Source organism: Triticum aestivum, chromosome 4B (assembly GCF_018294505.1).
Source record: "Triticum aestivum cultivar Chinese Spring chromosome 4B, IWGSC CS RefSeq v2.1, whole genome shotgun sequence".
Taxonomy (NCBI): Eukaryota; Viridiplantae; Streptophyta; class Magnoliopsida; order Poales; family Poaceae; genus Triticum; species Triticum aestivum.
In genome coordinates, this window is record NC_057804.1 from 112961066 (window position 1) to 112968872 (window position 7807).

At 37.8% G+C, this 7807-nt stretch overlaps 2 long non-coding RNA genes across 2 annotated transcripts; one reads left to right on the plus strand and one right to left on the minus strand.

Annotated features, from left to right (window-relative positions):
- Positions 1 to 3601: 3601 nt before the first annotated feature.
- LOC123091356 (uncharacterized) lies at positions 3602 to 7180 on the minus strand. Its single transcript, XR_006443045.1, has 3 exons — positions 6617 to 7180; positions 6295 to 6530; positions 3602 to 5012 (listed from the first exon to the last, which is right to left on the minus strand). It is a non-coding gene; the product is annotated as an uncharacterized lncRNA (long non-coding RNA).
- On the plus strand, positions 3654 to 6392 carry LOC123091357 (uncharacterized). Its single transcript, XR_006443046.1, has 3 exons — positions 3654 to 3724; positions 5690 to 5803; positions 6122 to 6392. It is a non-coding gene; the product is annotated as an uncharacterized lncRNA (long non-coding RNA).
- Positions 7181 to 7807: the final 627 nt, after the last annotated feature.

Genomic DNA, 7807 nt, shown 5'->3' on the forward strand with positions numbered 1-7807 from the left:
GAGGGAGCAGCGGAGCCATGGCTCTAAGCAGTGCTCGCGTCACGATGGCCATCACTTCCTACATCGTCACCAATCTAGGTTGCCCATCTGTAGCCTCCCCATCTTCCTCCCCCAGTTTTTACCTCAGTTGTATGATGATTCTGATTCAGTTTCTTAATTTATGATTTTCCAGATTTGAGATAGAAAAGAAGAACAAGGTGAATCCTCTTTCTCACACAACCATGTTTGTCCCCACATTTTAGTTTTGATATGGCTTATTGTATCCATGTTTGTATTCAAATTCCTTGAACAGTCTATTTTCTTGCACTAGAATCATACAATGGGGATTCCAGTTTCTCAACTTATGGTTTTCCATATTTGAGACAGAATAGAAGAAAAATAATTTTGTGGAAGAGTTTGATAAAGAAAAAGGTGAATCCTATTTCTCACACAGCCGCCTTTGTTCCTGCATTTTAGTTTTGATGTTATGGTTTATTCTATCATGTTTGTATTCAACTTCTTTGAACCATCTATTTTCTTGCACTAGAATATTGCAATGGGGAATTTATTGCGGGCCTAATTGTCCTTTAGATGATTTTGTAACCTTCAGTTCATTTTAGGTAATTTATTACATGGCTTTTTCGTTGGATGGTCTCTAAAGTAAAATTAGGAGAACAGTAAAGCATACTCTCTATGTTTTGCAAATCAAAACTGTATTGAAGCTTGCTCTCTATATATAAAAGTGAGAGCTGCCCATGATTAATTACTTTCAAGTTGATAGTCTACCGGAGTTTGAATTTGCTTAGCAGTTTAGACCCACTTTGGGCAAGATGAATGAAAGGAAGAATTTGATCTCTGTTTTTGCTTGATGAACTTTTCTAAGCTTTTGTATGTTCCTTCTACATCACAAGCGGTCTTCCGATTGCGTCGAGTGCATCACAAAGGCGCAGGGGGAAAATGGAAGAATCAGCCAAAATCTGACAAGATGCAAAGGCACATATCGAGTATGTACCATAGTCAAAGGAATTCAGTTCAGTTATTAAGATTTCTTTGCATCCAAATTACTTATTAAATGGTTTTTAATGAGTTGGAGGAGGCCTTGGTTCTAAAATTTGAAAAAAAATTCTCTAGGTGTGGGCATACGTGAAGCTGTCGCTTGAGGCTGCCATCATGCTCTGCTGCAAAATTTTGTATCTCTTCATGATCACTGTCCTCGCCAGCATTGTCCAGGATGCGCAGATTGATTGTCAACTCGCTTGACATCTGGTACTTAGTGGCTTACTTTTACTACTTAAATAATACTGAATTTTGGTCATGTTGCTTCTATTTTATCCTGTTGGCGACAGATTGGATTGTTTATTTTATCTGAAAGCATTATTATTCCCCCATCATCAGTTGGATGGATTTTAGGACTTGCTGATCTCTCTCTTTCTTCTAACTGACTAGTTGATCTTCATTTACCTATAAAGGGAAGAGGGCAGTAATAGATATAAAAAAGAACAAGAGGAAAGCAGCATTGGGTTTTCTTTTCTTTAGCTGTAGGTAAAATCCGTTGTTCAGTTCAAGATAAACCAGTTTGTAGGTGTTCACTTGTATAATCGTAGAAGCTTGGTTCTAATAAACTTGTTTGCCTTTTCCAAATTAAGCTGGTTGTGGTGGGACAGTATACTCCCATGCGTCCACTAGCAGCTATAGCTCCCAAACATGGTTTGTGTACCACAGTCAAAGGAATTCAGTTCAGTTATTAAGATTTCTTTGCATCCAAATTACTTATTAAATGGTTTTTACTGAGTTGGAGGAGGCCTCGGTTCTAAAATTTGAAAAAAAATATCTAGGTGTGGGCATACATCAAGCTGTCGCTTGAGGCTGCCATCATGCTCTGCTGCAAAATTTTGTATCTCTTCATGATCACTATCCTCACTAGCATTGTCCAGGATGCGCAGATTGATTGTCAACTCGCTTGACATCTGGTACTTAGTGGCTTACTTTTACTGCTTAAATAATACTGGATTTTGGTCATGTTGCTTCTATTTTATCCTGTTGGCGACAGATTGGATTATTTATTTTATCTGAAAGCATTATTATTCCCCCCTCATCAGTTGGATAGCTTTTAGGACTTGCTGATCTCTCTCTTTCTTCTAACTGACTAAAGGGAAGAGGGCAGTAATAGATATAAAAAGAACAAGAAGAAAGCAGCATTGGGTTTTCTTTTCTTTAGCTGTAGGTAAAATTCGTTGTTCAGTTCAAGATAAACCAGTTTATAGGTGTTCACTTCTATAATCGTAGAAGCTTGGTTCTAATAAACTTGTTTGCTTTTTCCAAATTAAGCTGGTTGTGGTGGGATAGTATACTCCCATGCATCCACTAGCAGCTATAGCTCCCAAACATGATTTATGTCGTCTCAATTTGGAGTGGACTTGTTCGTTAGCGCAACTAGCTAGCATATATTGGATAATATGGATCGGCACTATACTCTTGGTTGTTAATTTAGCTACCAAATTTGTTCTATATAGAAGTTTACAAAGCTCCATGCCATCAAGATTGTAGCCAATTAACATGCATACATCTATATGACTCTCTTCCGCCGGTTCTTTTAGAGTCTTGCAACATGATATTCTCTTGCATTTTAGTCTTGCATGCCTGCTCCTTATTTGCTTTGTCAATGTTCTTGTGTGCCCAACTCAGTTGTTGCTGCTTTTATGTATGTGCTTTCTTATGTGCAGATAAACTCCTACTTTAATATGTTCACTTCTAGGTTTGACACGGTACTTGTCGTCGTTGGTTTAGTATGTGTTCTTCACAATGTAATTGGTTATTTTGTTGTTAGGCAATGCATGCAAGTTAGTTCACTACACATTAAAATTAACCTTCGGTTCCAGGGTCCAATAGGTCTTCTGTTTGTTGCTTAGTCGTACTATTGCTCATTGCTATATGCAAGCCCATTGTCAGGTTAGTTAATTTTTTTGTTGATCACTCATGTATGCAAGTTAATTAACTATCCAGTAAAATTAATCTCTGCTTTCAGGGCCGGGTAGGGCAGGTTCCTTTTCAGGTTCATTAGCTATTTTGTTGTCCACTGATGCATGCAAGTTAATTAGCTATCTAATAAATTTAAGATGTGGTTTTCGTGTTTGGTAGGTCTTTTGTTTGCTTCCTTATACCACTATTCTTTTTGTTCGGTTGCTCGCTAATGCACTCGGTTAATTGGTTGGTCGTTCTTGTTGCTCGTCGATGCATGCAAGTTAATTAATCATCCCATAGAAAGAATCTTATGCTCTCAGGTCCAGTAGGTCTTTTATTTTCTGCTCTGTTTGCAGTCTAACACTCTACTTGTTATCAAAGAAAAGGAGGTGGATTCTGACATTATCCATGTTAGTGCTAATAGATGAAAGGACGCAAAGAAACAAATGATTTCACGAACCAGATATCGTAGGGAAATCAACAAAGAAGGTAAATTTACACAAAGAAAAAGAATATTGTTTATTACTTTATTTTCTCCTACTGATTTATCCTTTTAAACCACCATTGTTCATCACCTAAATATGCACGGAAGAGGATCACTTTAGCCGATGGGAAACACATTATCAATGGTATGAAACTACCTCCCCCCCCCCAATTTATATCACATGTTAACATGGATTGCTCATTACATTCAATAGGTATCCTTGGTCACTGATGAGGCAAGTGGCTAAGGTGAGATTTGGAAGGACGGTGCCACAAATGAACTTAATTGACAAGCTCACAGGTAAAAAAAAGTAGTTTGACGTGTTTTCCAATTTCTGTGGCTTTCCTTGTTAAATTTCTAAAAAGAAATTAAGAAAATCATACTGAATGTGGACCTTCATTTCATCTGCATTTATAGCAATAACAATATTAAATTTATTTTGTCATGAGTTCTCACTCATCAGAAATTAGTAGTATAGCCTCCAACCAACACGCAAGGAGTTATATGTCCCTTCAGTTGGTTGTTTTATTTTTCTCTGTTGTAGAATAGGAATGATATATGTCTATTTTTCGCTGCATCGTATTTTCACTACCAGTCACTCAGTAAGGTCTTAACTTCTTCAATGATTTGCATTATTGGATCCAGAGATGTATCGACATCTTCTGTTCTTGAAGGTCTGAATCTATTTACATTTGTCTGAAGAACAAAATGGTTGTTAACAAGTTTAGTACCTCAAGATCTTTCTCAATGTTGCTTGTGCTTGAGCTACTATTCTGAAACATGGCTGTTGAGGTGCTTATCTTTTAGTTTGAATTTTGAATAAGGTCTGAAGGAGTAGGGCATTTTGGAGACCGAGCTCCATGGAGCCCTTTATTTTGAAAAATTCAAATTCATAAATTTCAGTTTCAAAAAATTCTGAAAACATGCACATGTATGCAAGGATGTTAAGTGTATGTGTGAAAATTTTAACAAGCTTAGTACACTTAACATCCTTGCACATGATTTTTTTATGGAGTACATGTATGCAAGGATGTTAAGTGTATGTGTGAAAATTTTAATGTGTACTTTGAAGATGAACAATACATATACTAAAAAGCCCCAGAATTATCTTTTTTTGTAGTTCACATTTTAATGTGTTTCAACCTGAAAATTTGCACACATGTACATTATGTATCTAGGTATATGTGTGTTTATTTTCAGAATTTTTTGAAACTGAAAAGTTTGAATTTTGAAGTTATTGAATAAAGACGTCCATGGAGCTCGGTCTCCATTTGTCATTTTTGGGTCTGAAGCTATCATAATTGTACTATTTTAAGATGACTACAAATTGCCGGAATTAATATATGTCACAACCCGCTGATCATGAACATCAAGCAACTCCTACCCATGTCCTAAACATGGATATTACAAAGAAAGGTACGACATGGTAACCAACACGGGCAACAAGATAGTATAATCCTTCAACATAAGTAAAACATAAGATAGGGAATTCATGATGCTTGCCTTCCTGGTCAACGTCCTGGTGAAGCTACGGATCGAACTCGTAATACCCCTCATTACTGGACTCTATTGAAACGATCAAGAAACCCTGGAAAAGAACCAAACGGAGGAAAATCAATATTCATGAATTTCCAGAATGTGTACAGTGCATGAATTGTATGCGATGTCATCCAGAAAGTTGAAAATGAAGCTACTGAAATTGGGAATAACATTTTCTTAGAGTCCTAGAATGCAAGTTATGAATTTTTAAAGATTTAAAGACATTTTGTTAAAGTGCATCTTCCTTTATTTCTAAGCAACAATACTTACTAAGCTTATATATGTCTGTTCCTTAGAAAGGGGATATGGAGTAGTACAAGAAAGGGGATCCAGGAGCAACCAACACATATAAGCTTAGTACTACTCCAAACCAAACTAGAGTGATTTTGTTATGTATTTTACAAGTTCAACTCTGAGATCTTACACTGATACCCTGTGTAATACGAGTTGACAAATCATGCATCACACCTTGTTTAGAATTTGTTTTTTTCCAAAATAAGTTTTTCAACTGATAATGCTATATTAGTTCTTCATAGATGAACAAAAAGTAAAAACATATATGTTCTTTCGAGCATTAACAATCAAGTTGTTTCATACTATGTGGTTTATAGTCTCATTCTCATCTCTTATATTTTTGATTAATTAAGCAGGGTGTGTTCTCTGGCTTCTTTAATGAAGGCCAATTTATTCTCATCTAATATTATGTATGTATATGTGTGCTCTCAGTGATGGATAGTTTGGTGATATCGTGCCTGTATCCAGATGATGCACTCTCATATTAGCTGCAATCAGATTTTTTTAACTGTCCATATAATCTCTGGCAGATCTGCAATCACCAAGGTACTCACAGAAATATCTATCTACGTACTATCTAACTGATCATGCTGGAGTGGAGCTGCTGCTTTCATACTTTAGCTTATTTACATACTTTCTGATTCAAAGGTCCGCTGTTTGTTTTATCTGCTACTTTGTCTTTCTAAACTGGTGATGATCAATGCTGAAAATACTTTATGAGTCTGTATACATATTGCAAGTCAACGGGTTGAGCATTTTTATGTGATTTTCTGTCTGACTGTGTGACAAGCAAGTAAATTAAACAATGTGGAATATGACCGTGTTTTTTCATAGCAAATCAATCTCTCTTTCTATGATCTACAGGCAGGTCATAGCTAACATCATCAAGCATCAACAACAAGCAACAAGCAGCCAGCAGCAAAGAAGGGACAGGAGCAAAGCAGCCAGCAGCAAAGAAGGGACATATGCAAAGCAACCAGTGGCAGCAAACAGCAAACAACATCAGCAGCCAGAAACATGCAGAGGCGATTTCTCACCATGTTGTTAGTGGCAAGGTCGGACGGAGCAGAGCAACGAGCTCGGACAGCGACAATGACGGTCAACGTCAGGGAAGAAGTAGGAGGGACCCGCGGCTTCGAGTCCATGGTCCAGAGGAGATGCGGATAACACGGAGCCCGTCACGGTCCCTGGAGTTGTTTGGTGAGGAGGATAACCGCGGCGCCGCAGTGGCGGCCGACGGAACCGACGAAGATGGCCTCGGTCCAAGAGGCTGCTGCACGTCGGTGCCCGGAATCACCATTAAAGGAACAGCAGGAGTAACAATGGAGCTAGGGGAACTACCTAGGAGCAAGAACGCACCGGAAAACAAGGTGGTTCACGGCGGCGTCCAGCGGGCGTGCATGTCAGAGCCGGAGGCATGGACGTCGATCCGAACTGAGGGCTAGCGTATCCCGCCGATTCCTGCGGCTGGTGTTGCAATGGCGACCGACGCCCTGAGCGAGCTAGACGAGAAAGGGGATCTAGGAGAAGAGGAAATGAAGTGAAGGTAGTGGGCTGCAGTAAGAGATAAGGTGAAGGGGCATGGGTTCACGGGCGCGTGTGGCGTGTCCCTGCGAGATTGTGTTAAGGCGATTTTGTCCTAACCTGGAAGACCCACTGCTAAGTGGCAAAGGTCTGGAAGAAAATAAAAACAAATGAAATTGGCTAGAATATCTATTCCTCCTTTACTCCTTCATAAGCTTCTCAGGATTACCATGCTCTAAATTTTTAGAATATCTACTTATATAATATAACTATGAAATTTCAGTATATATGCAGTATGCATAGATCTTATTATTTCACATGTTTTTATGATGAAAACACATCCAGAGAAAGGTTCTAATGTAATGAACTGCGTTTATTTATGATAGCTCTTCCATCCTAATAAGATCAGAAGAATTTGTCCTTGCTTTGTTACTTTTCACACTGTTATTTTAACGTTGTTGTCCAAATGGATGTGCCTTGTTATCCAAATTTTAATTTTCACAAAGATCCATAAATTTGATTGATGAACAAGGTTACAAAGAAAGTAGCTCTACATTTGTCTGGGTGAAAAGTGTTGTTCTCTAAATAGCTTTATGCCATTTTTTAGGTTTTTCTGATTTTATTATGTTAGCTTTTATTAAAATTTGTTTTAGTTGACTCGATCTTCTATTCAATCATTTTGGATGCAACCATCTATCTACATGACTTACTCATAACATTGTAAACGATTGTTCGTAAGCTTCTTATAAAACATGTATCATATTTTCATATGTTTCCTTCGTTGTCTACATATTTTTATGCACATTCTTTCAATAATGGGCTTGCTCTCGGCCTTTGCGCCATGGGCGCAACGGGTCATCTAGTTCATTTAAAGGAGGATACCATCCCATCATACCACATCATAATCATTCTAATAGCATGTTGGCACGCAAGATAAACCATTATAACTCATAGCTAATCAAGCATGGCACAAGCAACTATAATCTCTAAATGTCATTGCAAATATGTTTACTTCATAATAGCTGA